Raw genomic sequence first — 15,159 nt, forward strand, 5'->3', positions numbered from 1 at the left:
AGTGACAGTTGCAAGTTCTCTTTGGCACTAATTGCCTTTCTCTGATCAAGCTCTCCCGTCTCTAACCCTGACAGTCTGTCTCCGGTCAAGTTAATATCTATATCTGTATTCTACAGCTCTGACAAAAAGCTTGTCTGTGATCAGTGGTTCAGTTTTCCTCTGGGAGGAGTGAGTATCTCACCACAGCATCTGCATTTGGAATCATTATTTCTTCAGAAACGTGAATCTCTGATTGCTAGATATTGGATTGCACTCATGGGAGATTCCGTGCCTTCCCTTTTGGTAGATTTAATAATATTTTGTGCAAGAAGAGAAGTAAATAAGAAACTGTTATGAAAATGATGAGAAGCAACGTAAGGTATGAGCTGGCATCAAATGTGAATTTGTAAGCAATCTGATAAATACGAGTTTTTACTTCTGCCCCTAATAAGTCAGAAAGTCATAGGTTTGAATCTCAACTTGATTTTTAATTAGGCAAATTAGCCTTCTGGTTTTTATGCCCTGTTCTTCTTTCCCTCTTCCCATCTTTAATTTTAGATGATGTGACTGTTTTGCCTACTGGGCTGTGAGTATTTTGAGAAGATGGATAGTGCCCTAATGATTTTGTATCCTGTCACCCAGCTCAATGCTTATCCAAGTGTGTCCATGTGATATATGTTTCATAAATGAACAAATCTATTCTATCATGTTCCTCCCATTCACTTTCTAATACATGAGAAAGATTGATCCAATTCCTCAATTTTATTGAGTGCTGTCTTCTCCCTCCATCTCCACTCCACCACTCTCAGGAAATACTGCTTGTGAATGCATTCACAGATCTTCAAAAAGAGAACAGTTCTACATTACACCCAATATTGCTAATCAGCTATATGGGTAGATAAATATGGCATCCTTATTTGAATTAGTAAAACAATTTGTGGGTAGGGAAGTTTGTTTGTTCTTTTGAATTTGAAACAATAGCACAATTTGTAGTTAGTCCTTAATACAGGTATGGGGTGTCAATTATTACTAATGGGATTAATTTTCAACACTTTGGCGTTTGGTCCCCACAATGACATAACTTTCATTAGTATGGAAAGTAGATAATTTGCTTACACTTCATGGTGTTTATTGTCAACTTTAATTTTTATTTCCAGCATGGTTCTCAATACTTCATCTTAATTGCTGCTGATGAAGCAAATGACAGAGAGGCTAACTTGACTTTGTGTCACCAACAGGCTCTCTCAAAATTTTAAAACCCACTCACAGGGTTAGACAGATCATTGAGGCAGGAAATTAACAAAGATATTCAGGACCTAAATTCAACACTCGACTAAATGGATCTAACAGAAATCTACAGAATATTCCACCCATTAACAACAAATACATATATTATTCTCATCAGCACATGACACATACTCTAAGATCAACCACTTGCTTGGCCGTAAGGGAATTCTCAACAAACTTCAAAAAATGAAATTACACCAGTCACACTCTTGGACCACAGTGCAATAAACTAGAAATGAATACCAAGATGATCTCTCAAAACCATACAATTACATGAACGTTAAACAACCTGCTCCCGAATGACTTTTGAGTAAAGAATGAAATAAAGGTAGATATCAAAAAAATCTTTGAAACTAATGAGAACAAAGATAAAATTTACCAGAACCTCTGAAACATGGCTAAAAGAATGTTGAAAGGGAAGTTTATAGTGCTAAATACCTACATTGAGAAGACAGAAAGATCTACAATTAAAAATCTAACATCACACCCAAAGGAACTAGAACAACAAGAGCAAACCAACCCAAAAGGTATCAGAAGAAAGGAAATAAGCAAAATCAGACCTGAACTGAATGAAATTGACCAGCAAAAAAATACATGCAAAAGAGCTATAAAACCAAAAGTTGGTAAAAAAAATAAATAAGATTGATAGACTGCTAACTAAATTAAGAAGAGTAAGAAAAAAGAGAGACTATCCAAATAACCACAAACAGAGATGACAAAGGTGACATTATGATCAATCCCACAGAAATACAAAATATTAATAATACCTTCAGAGACTATAATAAACACCTCCATGCAGACAAACTAGAAAACATAAAAGAAATGGATACATTCCTGGAAACATATAGCCACTCAAGATTAAAGCAGGAAAAAATTGAAAGCCTAAAAAAAACAAATGAGTTTGAAAAGTGAATCAATAATTAAAAAAAAAAAACTTACCAACCAGAAAAAGCCTTGTATCACAGCTGAATTTCAGCAGTTGAATAAAGAAGAGCAGATTCCAATCCTACCAAAATTATACCAAAAAAAAAAAAAAAAATTTAGGAGGAGGGACTCCTCCCTAACTCATTATATGAGGCCAGCATCATTCTGATACCAAAACCTGTGAGAGACAAAATGAAAAAAAAAAAAAAAAGAAAATTTCAGGTAAATATCCCTGGTGAACATAGACACAAAAATTCTCAAAAAAATATTAGCAAATTCAATCCAGCAGCACATCGAAAGGCCAATCCACCACAATCAGGTAGGATTTATTCCTGCAATGCAAAGTTGGTCCAACATATGCAGATCAATAAATGTGATTCATCACATAAACAAAGCTAATGATTATTTCATTAGATGCAGAAATGACTTTTGATAAAATTCAATATTCTTTTATGTAAAAGACCTTAAAAAACTAGGAATCAAAGGAACATACCTCAAAATTAGAAGAGTCATGTATGACTCTTAAAAAACTAGGAATCAAAGGAACATACCTCAAAATTAGAAGAGTCACTGCCAACATTAGGTGGTTTAACTTAGAAGAGTCATCTATGAAAAACCCACTGCAATTCCAGTGAAAACAAAACAGATAAGTGGGACCTAATAAAAATAGGGAGCTTCTGCACAGCAAAAAAGACTTTCAACAGGATAAACAGACAACCTATGGAATGGGAGAAAATATTTGCAAAGTATGCATCTGACAAAAGTCTAATATTCAGAATCTATAAGGAACTTAAACAAATCAACAAGCAAAAAAGTAAACAACCCCAAGGGCAAAGGACATGAACAGATACTTCAGAAGTACATAAGAATCTACAAAGGACAATGAACATGAACATGTATTTAAAAAGACATACATGAGTCTAATAAGCATATGAAAAAATGTTCAAAATCACTAATCATTAGACAAATCAAAATCCAAACCACAATGAGATACCATCTCAAAACAGTCAGAATAGGTGTAATTGAAAAGTCAAAAATAACAATTGTTGGCAAGGTTGAGGAGAAAAAGGAATGTTTATTAACTGCTGGTGGGAATGTAAATTAGTTCAGCCAATGTAGAAAGCAGTTTGGAGATTTTTCAAAGAATTTAGAACAGAACCAGTATTTGACCTTGCAATCCCATTACTCAGTATATACCCAAAGGAATGTAAATCATTCCATTGAAAAGATGTATGTACTCTCATGTTCATTGCAACACTATTCACAATAGAAAAGACACGGAATCAAATTAGATGTCCATTAGTGGTAGACTGGATTAAAAAAATACCTTACATATATACTATGGAATACTATGCAGCCACAAAAAAGAACCATCATGCCATTTGCAGCAATGTGGATGGAGCTCAAGGCCTATGTGAATTAATGAACAGGAAACCAACTATACCACATATTCTCACTTGCAAGCAGGAACAAAATATTGAGTACACATGCACACAAAAATAGAAAGGGAAACCCAGGGCCTACTTGAGTATGGAGGGTATCAGGAAGGTGAGGGTCAAAAAACTACTAATCAGGTACTATGCTCAGTACCTGGAAGTATTTGTACACCAAAGCTCAGCAACACACAATTTACTCATGTAACAAACCTGCACATGTATTCCCTGAATCTAAAATAACCAATTGTTCATAACAATAGTTATAATAAAATAAAAGTTGAAAAAGAAAAACATATATTTAATTAGAGGTCATGGAATGAATCCATTATTAGTAAAAATACTACAAACCACTGTTCAGTGAAATCAGAGATGGCACAAACAGAAGAAAATTTCATGCTCACGGATATGAAGAATTGACATCATTAAAATGGCCATGCTACCCAAAGCAATTTATCGATTCGATGCTATTTCCATTAAATTACCAATGTCATTCTTCACAGAACTAGATAAAACTATTTTAAAATTCATATGAAACAAAACAGAGCCCAAATATCCAAGACAACCATAAGCAAAAAGAGCAAAGCTGGAAGCATCATGTTACCCTACTTCAAACTATACTACAGGGTTATAGTAACTAAAACAGCATGGTACTGGCACAAAAACAGACACATAGACCAGTGAGACAGAATAGAGAACCCATAAATAAAACCACATATCTACAACTATCTGATCTTCAACAAACCTGACAAAAACAAGCAATGGGAAAATGATTCCCTATTCAATAAATGGTGCTGGAATAACTAGATAGCCATATGCAGAAAATTGAAACTGGATCCCTTCCTTTCACCATATACAAAAATTAACTCGAGATGGATTAAAGACTTACATATAAAACCCCAAACTGTAAACACTCTGGAAGACAACCTAGACAATACCATTCGGGACATAGTCACAGGCAAATATTTCATGATGAAAATGCCAAAAGCAATTGCAACAAAAGTGAAAACTGACAAATAGGATCCAATTAAACTAAAGAGCTTCTGCACAGCGAAAGAAGATATCCAAAGAGTAAACCGACATCCTGCAGAAAATTTTTGCAAACTATGCATCTAATAAAGGTCTAATATTGAGCATCTATAAGGAACTTAAACAGTTTTACAAGAAAAAAGCAAACAACCCCAGTAAAAAGTGGGCAAATGACATGAACAGACAATTTTCCAAAGAAGACATGCATGTGACCAAGAAACATATGAACGAAAGTTCAACATCACTGAACATTAGAGAATTGCAAATCAAAATCACAATGAGATACTGTCTCAAACCTGTCAGAACGACTATTACTAAAAGTCAAAAAATAACAGATGCTGGCAAGGTTGTGGAGAAAACGGAATGCTTATACACTCTTGGTGGGAGTGTAAATTAGTCCAATCATTGTGGAAGACAGTGTGGCAATTCCTCAAAGACCTAAAGACAGAAATACCATTAGACCCAGCAATTCCATTAATGGGTATATACCCAAAGAAATACAATTCGTTCTATTATAAAGACACATGCATGCACGTGTTCATTGCAGCACTATTCACAGAGCAAAGACATGGAATTAACCTAAATGCCCATCATTGTCAGATGGGATAAAGAAAATATAGTACATATACACCATGGAATGCTATGCATCAATAAAAAATAATGAGACCATGTGTTTTCCTGGGACATGGATGGAGCTGGAGGCCATGGTCTTTAGGAAACTAACGCAGAAACAGAAAATCAAATACCAAATACCGCATGTTCTCGCTTATAAGTGGGAGATAAATAATAACACATAGACGCATAGAGGGGAACAACACACACTGGGACCTGTGAAGAGGGTGGAAGATGGGAGAAGAGAGATCAGGAAAAATAATTAATTAGTACTAGGCTTAATAATTGGGTAATAAAATAATCTGTACAAGAAACCCCCATGACAAGTGTTTACCTATGTGACAAACTTGCACATGTACCCTGAACCTAAGATAATAGTAAAAAGAAATACACAATTCTTTCATTTAATTATCAAGAATAGTACCTATCAAATGTTAGAAGACCTGCTATAGCAAAGATTTCAAGATCAATAGAATACAGCTTTGGCTTTAGAGGAAATTACAGGCTAGTCAGGAAGACATATATTTAAAACAATCATTAGTGGCCAACTGTCTGATTCAGGGACTGCACAAACAGGGTTCATGAATTATGCTTAGGGGGTAGGAAATTCAATAAGGCTTCACAGAGAAAGACCTGCTGAGACTTTAGGATCAAGACATGGTTCTTTTGTGCACTAAACTCCCATAATTCACCACTATACAATTCAATCACATAAAAAAACCACTTGTACCACAAAAGCTATTGAAATTTAAAAATATTAAACATATAAAGTTAATGTAAGACAAAAAAAGATACTGTTCTCAAGCTGAACAAGGAGTACAAGACATTACAGAATGAAAAAAATACATTTCTGCAACTCTTAGCATTAAAAAAAAAGCATGCATGTTCTTGGAAGTCTAAGTAAGTGAAGTGACTAGAGTGTAGGTATATACAGACAAGTGAATTTAATTGTAGAGTTTCATAGAATAGAGATCACAGAGGAATTTGAATGACATGCAGCAGAGTTTCAATTACATAAGGGTCCAGCACAGCTGTGCCTATTTCTCTGCTTTCATGTTGGAAAATGAATCCCATATCTTTCTAAGTATAGGTAATAGAAATATGAAAGTTTCTGAATATGGGTTTCTGGTCAATAAAGATTTTCATTCCAGAGTGTTTAATTAGTTTTACAACATCCCCACGCCTGATTTGACTTGCACATAGCTGACTATTGGATAACCATAGCAAGGACCTATGCAGCAAGAATCCATTGAACACTTTATTAATCACTGAGGCAACTGAATCTGGTCTCATGAACATGGACTTTAGGACCTACTCTGCTGCTAGTTAAAAGTAAAAAGATAAATAATTCACTCCACGTGGAGTTTGTAAAATTAAAAGAAGGAATCAGATTTGTATTGGTGGCATGGTTAAAAAAGTCATTTCCCAATGCTTAAGTGGGAGATTTGTCACAACCAACTTGATACGAGGCTTTGCTTGGAAGAAGTTATGGCAAGATGGAAGCAGGCACTTACAAGGCAACCATGGCAGGACCTGAGATGGAGCTGCCACCTTCGATGGAGCTTGGTTGAGGGCCCTCCTTTGCCAAAATCCCCTCTACTTCCTGTGAAACACTCATGCTCAGGAGAAGTGCCAACCATCATTTATTATTGCCACTGCATTGTTGATTTTCTTCATTTAGAGTTATAAGAAAAGTGAAATACTTGCTGAACTTAACCTTCCATTAAGTGTTGGGGGTGAAAAAGGGTAGTTCTGGCTATGCTGTATATTTCAAGAAAATATAACTGTAGCATATATATGTATTTTTAACTGAGAAACATTTCTCTGATTTCAACATGCAAATAAAGTGCTCATGGGCCCATGGAATTAACATGAGATAAAATTGTGAGCCCACCTTGATTTATTCCTTTCCATACTAACTCAGTATAGGAAATGATTGCAATAGAAACTCTCTGGACATCAGCCTCTTCTTTGTGCCCCAGGTTCAAGGTAACTTACCTATCTCCTGTCTGGCCTCTGGAGCACTATGAACACTGCTGTCTCACAAAAAGACGTCTCATCCTGTGTTCTGAGCAGAAAGAGTCAAGTAGCTACCAGGCCTGGCCTCCAGCAAGTTGCTTAAATTTTGTCTTTGGTGTTTTTGTCTTTAAAATACAAAGAAAGTCCTACTTGTTCCATTCTATGAGATGACTTTTAAATACCTAGAATGACAATACACAAACAGTAGATTCTATATTTTCCCATATTACATTATTTATACTGTAGCTAAAGCAATATACTTTAGTTCACTTGAGGGTCTTAATAATAAACTATTTGCTACTATATGTGGGTGGCATTTTATTAGTAAGCTCAGAACTGCCAAGTAGTCTAAATAGATTTTTTTGTTTGTTTGTTTAATTCACCAAAAACAAACACATGATTGTTTAATCCCTATCCAAACACAGTTTTACAGATAAGGAAACTGAGACCCAGGAATCATAGTTAATTTGTAATTCCATATTCATTCCATTGCAAATCCTGTGCTTTTATTTTGTCAAATGGGTTCCTGACAAACAACTGCTAAACAGTGTGTCAGGATTTGAACCAAATATGAATTCTAACCCCATGGTGTTAGCCATAAGGCTAGACTCCAATTTTACAATTCTTTGTGCCTAGATTGGCTATTGAATACCAGGATCTAATATGTGAGTAAAGAATGCTTTAATTAGTGTATAGATAAAATATATCCATAAAACATATAAAATATATACATACTATTTACAAACATATGTACAAACATATTCATGAACACTCTATGATTTTCTTTGGCAAATATTCTAGAATTTAGCACAGCTAAAAAACATTTCAGATATATCATGTATTGTGTTGGCAATACCATCTTAATAGCTCTCCTTTGTTTATGTAATTTTGAACACAAATATTTTCAACTCACTTCAGGCCTATAGCAAAAATAATCTCTCATTAATAAACTGCCACAGCCATCATTTACTTTGACAACATAAAAATCATACACGTCATGAGATAATTTATATATATCATCTCTATTAATAGTCAGTTTTCCTATGTGATTACCTCATGAAGCATGCCTGTTCATCTTTATTTTATAGAAAGGAAACTGAGGTTCAGGAAAGTTGGCTCATTTATCTAAGGTGTCACAGCTAATAACTTTCAGAACTATATCTTCAACCCAGGTATCTGACTCCGAAAAATATTCTGCCTCCAACTTCAATGCACACATTCCCTGCATCGATGTTGATCCATCTCTTTGGGATGGCAAATGTCCATCATATGACACAGATTTGTTGTTTGAAATGTCCAAGTGTGATTTGGAGACTAGTCTATAAATAAACAATCTTGGTCAAACTGTCCCAAAGCAAGATATGACTATAGAAATAGAGATTTTCTACTGTGGCTTCAAAATTGTTTTCTGTACACTATCTACTCTCTCTACCCACTTTCCAGCTCACATGCTCTCAGAATATCAGACTAGATAAAGGTTGTAATAATAAATCCTGATATTTCTGTCTCATCTTGGCTAAAGCAATGAAGCAAACTGACATTAAATTTTCCTTCTTTCTGCCTTCTTTCTCCACTTGGCCCTTCACCTGAAAATTCCCAGCTCAATTTAACCGAAGGTTGTACTGAGAGACCAAAGGCTAAGACATTTGTAGCTTAATGCGTGACATAAATGATGGCAGAACTTTGATGAATTGGACAAATGGAACACTCCATTCTTTGAAGGAATACCTGTCTAAACTGTCAAGGCAAAGGTGGGGGTGGTAGCTCTAGCTTATACACTGCTTGCTAAAATCTTCAGCACCTGTGTGTAGTGATGAACGCTGAGAGCGCCCTGAGATTAACCAAAGGAAGTGCTTCCGAACCATAAGAGTCAAGTGGCACCTGGCCACACAGCTGTGCAGTCTTACTTACAATGTCCTTCAATCAATGCTTTCCTGGAACTCAGCTTCCCCCTCTGCTAAGTTAAGACTAAAATATCTATCTCTGAGCATCACTGGGATAAGGTTTTCTAGCTGTTTTGAAATGGTCAATTTAATAAATGGAACATGGGTGATCGTTAAATGGTAGAGAACATTATTGCTGTATTAAGTAATACATACATGCAATGTAAAATAGTATATAATCGTAGTAACTACAACTACCAATAAAATCAGTCCGCAAGGAAAGAACAAAAAGAAGAATTGTATAGTAGTTGAGAACTAGGATTCTTGTCAGCCAGATCCTCTTTCTGCCATGTAACACTTGAATGACCATGGTCGAGTTAGTTAACCTTTAAGGGTCAGTTTCCCTGTCTTTGAACTAGGCACAATCCTGATTTTATCTAATAGACTTTCTGCAACTACATATATATATATATATACACACACACACACACACACACACACACATATGTATAAATTAATACAGATTTTAATATATTAAATAATACATGTTTATATAGTCTTTAAATATGTGTGCATATGTTTAATATACAATATGTATTAAGCACATATTTAAATCCATGTATATTAAAACATTTATGTAAATCACTTACGTATCTGACACACATTGAACCCTCAGCCAACATTACTTATTTCCCATTATTATTCATTAAGGACTACATAGTAACTGACACATGATCAAAATATTTAACCTAATTCTGTCCACTGGCTAAACCTCTAAATTCATTTGTGTTTTTCTCTAACCCAGGATAATTTACTTCATACGTCATGGCTAACTTCCCCTACAGTGAGGATTCTAGGAGAACCTGGTAGAAAACGACAAAGCTTCTTATAACCTATCCTTAACAATCTCAGAACATCACGTTTCTTAAATTCTATTGGCCTAGCAAGACACTAAGGCCAACCTGAGTTCAAGAGAGCAGAAACTATATACTACCTCTCCATGGGAGTGGTAGCAAAGAATTTATAGCTATCTTTAACCTATTGCAAGGAGCAAACCCACAGTGAAAAGCAGCATTACCCTACTTGGGCTGCCATAAGAAAATACCATAGGCTGGGTGGCTAAAACAACAGGAATTTATTTTCTTACAGTTCTGGAGGCTGGAAGTCGAGAGATCAGGGTGTCAGCAGGGTCCTGTTCTGGTGAAGGCACTCTTTCTGGCCTACAGGCTTCTGACTGTGTCCTCACGTGGCCTTCCTTTGTGAAAGCTCATTCTTTCTTATAAGGCTACCAATCCTATCAGATTAGGACCACATCCTTATGATCTAATTTAACCATCTTAAAAGCCCTTTCTCCAAAAATGGTCACATTGGGGGTTTGGGCTTCAACATCTGAATTTTCAGTGGGCACAATGCAATCAACGGCAACATCAGAGAAATGAACAAGATACACGTAACATTTCTTGAGCAATTGCATCCAGTCGTGCCTGAAGCTATGTCTACCACCAGAATTCCTTAATGATGAGAAGCAGTAAATTATATTTTGTTTTATGTAAGCCAATTTTGATGAGATCTTCTGTTATTTGTAACAGAAAGTGTACTGGTTGATACAACAGGCAACTTTTTAGTGCCACCTTACAGGTCGCCAAGGGCAAGAATGGGATTTGTTAGAAGAATAAATTAGAGTCCTCAAACAGAAGCACACACAGGAAATAGTGACATCAATGATTAAGCGGGATTGAGGACATAAAGCTACAATGACTTAATTCCAAAAGGTAATCTGTTTCTAGCTTGAAGCTACTTTTAAAACAAAGGATATGAACTTTTTAATTTACTGTAGAAAATCTTAAAGGCACATACCTGAGAATCAAAAGCAAAAAAACACCACAATTGAATCAAAACGAGTTCTAGAATGTAACACAGATGCCACTTAGAGACTCTTGAGTTTGATTAGAAATGAATTTATTCACAAGACTGACTATATTCAGTTTCTTCTCTTTATGGAAGAGAAAACCAATGGCCAGATATTCAAAGCAATGTTTGCATCCTGGAGTACAAAAACACGAGCTTTTACAGTAAAGATCTTGACTCATATTTAACTTAAGCATAATATTTTCTGCTTTTTGGAAAGCAACAACTCTCCATATTTTTATAACCCTGTCCTCATTCTGATTATTCACTTTGAAGGAAGGACAATCAGGGTGAGTCAGTAGCCCTGAAGGCAAAGAAGAGGGTTTTCAAGCACAGGTAGGGAAATAAGGGAGTATCTCCAAACAACAAAGGTGACCTAAGGTTTACTAAGGTAAGATGCCGAGAATAGATGCCTATTAATCCCTGTCGCACGGGTCACAGGCACCTCTGTCAACCAAATGTGTGGCTGTGTACCTAACGGTGTGTGTTCAGCCAGGATATTAAGGCAGAGAGAGCAATACATCTCCCTGCCGCCCTTCCTGCCCCTGCTGAATACATTAGGTCAGCATCCTACCGACTGCAGAGAAGAAAATGACATGTGCATAGAACAACATGGAAAGGAAATCAACGTCCTTGAGCAGAGACAGATGAGAAAGATTATTTTATATGGTATGTTAAAGAAGGGAGAGAAAATTCAGCAGGTTTATGCTCTTGGGACCTTAATAAACTGACTAAAAATAGAATAATTATCCTAATAATTCTTATATGATAGTTTTCTCTTTGAAGGATACTCCTTAGCCACTTGTTTCATAAAAAGAAATCACATCTTTTTATATAAGCACTAATCGTGTTATATATTTGTTAACCTATGTTTCCCCCCTTCATTTCCTCTCTCTCTCTGTCTCTCTCTCTATATATATATATTTCTCACATAAAACACATGTAAACTAACTATGGATGAAATTAAGAAATAAACGTATGATTACATATTGTTATAAGTGACTTTATCCTCCTTTATTTCTGCCTTGTATTGTTTCTCTCTGTTAAAGCCCTGATTCAAAATTTGCCAAAAATTCTGAGTTTAAATGTCATGGGCTATGAACAAAAGGAATGGATGAGATTAAAATGTTTGGAAAGGTGGGGGAAAAGTCTGTACATTTTAATAAAAATTCAAATTTGTGCTCGCTTTGGCAGCGCATTCACTAAAATTGGAACGACACTGAGAAGATTAGCATGGCCCCTGCACAAGAATGACATACAAATTTGTGAAGCGTTACATATTTTTCCAATTTGTAATAAAGATACTTTTTAAAATTAAAAAAAAAAACAAACCTCGAATTTGTTAGAATGTTTGGGGAATTGGGACTCTGGAGAATTGGATTTTCTGTCTATGAACTCCCTTATTTCAGTTCTCATCAGAATGATTGCAAATACCTAAGTCCCTAGTCTTCCTTCATCAACTAACATGATTGCATCTTTGCTTAATGAGTCTGAGTTCTTTGAGATCTTGGGCTCATCAGTGTTCACTGTGTGGAATTCGATGTTGATATAAATGTTTTAGGAGGCAGAGTTTGTTTACTTCTGAGTTTAGAATGCAAATACCAATGAACTTTTATGGTTTGGGTAGAATCTCAATATACTTATATATAAAGTATTAGAAAATATTAGAGAAATTCGATAGTAATATAATGTCTGTGGTTATCTACTGCTTACTATGTATCAGGCATTGTAGTAAGTTTTTCATGTGCATTACCTCATTTATCTCCGAAAACCACACTAGGAGATTGATGCTAGGAATCTCTTTTACAGAAGACGAACTGCTGGGCTAGAGCAGAGCTTCTCAAACATTAGTATTCTTTCAAACCACCTGGGGGATCTAATTAAAATGCCAATTCTGAATCAAATACCTTGTTTCAGACCTGAGATTCTGCATTTCCAACAGTTTCCTAGGCAATGTCAATGATAAACACTATGAGAAAGATGATTTTATATGGTATGTTAAAGAAAGGAGAGAAAATTCAGCAGGTTTATGCTCTTGGGACCTTAATAAACTAGGAGAAATGGGGACTTTGAAACTTTCCAGCCTGCTAGCTAGTTGAGAAACTAGACTAGCACTTGTGAATTCAGATGACTACCCTTGACCACCATCAGGTTTAGCAAACATACACGAGGCTGCTGGGATTCCTTCCCGATCTATGGCAGACACTAACATTGTACTCCAGCATTCTCTCCTTCCCAGCCAGAAAAATGAACTCACATTTCTTCTCAATAAAAAAAAAAATCCAAAAAATTCACTGGTAATAAACCAATCAGGATAGGACTGTGACATGAAGCTTCTTTTCATGATGCTACAGTTTCTACTTTGGCCAAAAGGCTTACATGTCAGTCTTCCTTGAAAAAAGAGTAAATCTGTTGTTTCTGAAAGTATTATTTAAAATGAGTTCCCTGAGAAGCATAGATTCTTATAGTGATATATAAAAACAAAAGGAGAAAATAATATCTATAATCTCACTACTCAGAGACAAGGACTTTGCAGACATTTATTCAATCATTTTCTTGTCCTTGAGGTATTTTGTGCATAGCTTTGATTGTACAGTATATAGACTTTTGTGTTCTGATGAAATATATTATTTGTATTTTTAGAAATGAGTATGTACTACTCTATAAAGCAGATACACCATGAATTCAGTGAAAATTGTCTATATGAGCTTCCACCCCTGACTTTGCTATTAATTTGCTAGTTTTACTCTTAATATAAAACTGGGAATCATATATTTCTGCCAGGCTTTTCTTCTGTACGTCAATTTTATGTTAATTTATTGATTAGAACATTCTAAAGTAATTCTGACTCACTTTTTGTTTTTTTCAATTTTGTATGTGCTTCAAAAGAGTAGGATGGCCTCTTTTAGGTATGCATTTGGCGTATTTTACATTTTTTCACTGATTCAGTTGCATACATGATCTATACTTCCTGCTATCTGATTCACATTTGGTAGGTTTTTGTTTTTACCCAAATGCATATTGTATCTCAGAGACCGCACTGTTACACAAAAAATTCAGTTTGAAGAGAGCTCTAGGTAAAAAAGAAAGTAAAATAATTGAAATAATTATCCTTTCAAACCTTTCATTTAAAAAAAATTATCTCAACATGAATTCTTTTCTTGATTTGTACTTCACCATCTTTTCCCCGCTGCCCACGACTTGATTAAAACACAAGAATGTAATTATCTGTTAATTTGGAGTCTGAACTGATTAAAATAGAAAGAACTTGCACAGGTCAGAGGTTATCATGGTGCATAATTAATTGTCCAACATCATCTTAATCAACATCTCTTCAGTTTGAGCATCCTGCATTTCTTGGACAGTAAGGGGGAGGAGAGATGTGTGATTTAATCAACTATGCCTGAGTTGTCAGAAATGGATTTGGGAGGCGTCATCCCCCAGTTATTAAAGAAAGAACTGAAGTGTTTCATCCTTCAGAGACAGGTCATGCATTACCAAGTTTGTAAGATACAAAGCGCATTATTGAATACAAGGCTTCCTGCACGTGGCTAGCTTCAACTCGATTAATACATTGAAGTATTAGATCTGAGAAGGAAAGGTGTGCACATCTGAATGTAATCTAACATTATATGAATTATTAGCCACAAAAAGCCATTGACTTTTATCAGTGTTTGATTTTTGTGCTATTACCAATGTGCGTCGAAATATAGAATCTGTCCTTTTTAAAAAATCACAATAATGTCACATTTTCATAAACATGCCATAGGTCAAATCAAATAACAATAGATAATATAAGTTTCAGGCAAAGTCTGGCCTTATACATTCAAATAAGAGAGAATCCTATTCATGCTCTAGAATGCTGCATGGACTATCCATGGATTTTCAGCATAGGGTCACAGAATTAACATGCCTTTTTCTCTTATTTAATTAGCATAACAATACATTAAGGTCGAGATTATTGTTCCCATCTTACATAGGTGGAAACTGAGATTTAGAGCAACTAACTCTCTTTATGACTGACTTGCTGGTAGGAAGTGGCCCAAGTTGTAACCTGTGTCCTTTGGTTTCTGCCAATCCTGGAT

At 35.4% G+C, this 15,159-nt stretch overlaps 1 non-coding gene across 1 annotated transcript; it reads left to right on the forward strand.

Moving 5' to 3' along the window:
• Nucleotides 1-12,252: 12,252 nt before the first annotated feature.
• LOC114680560 (U6 spliceosomal RNA) lies at nucleotides 12,253-12,359 on the forward strand. The gene has a single exon (XR_003732760.1). It is a non-coding gene; the product is annotated as a U6 spliceosomal RNA (small nuclear RNA).
• The last annotated feature ends 2,800 nt before the right edge of the window (nucleotides 12,360-15,159 follow it).

The sequence above is a fragment of the Macaca mulatta genome, chromosome 8, assembly GCF_049350105.2.
Source record: "Macaca mulatta isolate MMU2019108-1 chromosome 8, T2T-MMU8v2.0, whole genome shotgun sequence".
Taxonomy (NCBI): domain Eukaryota; kingdom Metazoa; phylum Chordata; class Mammalia; order Primates; family Cercopithecidae; genus Macaca; species Macaca mulatta.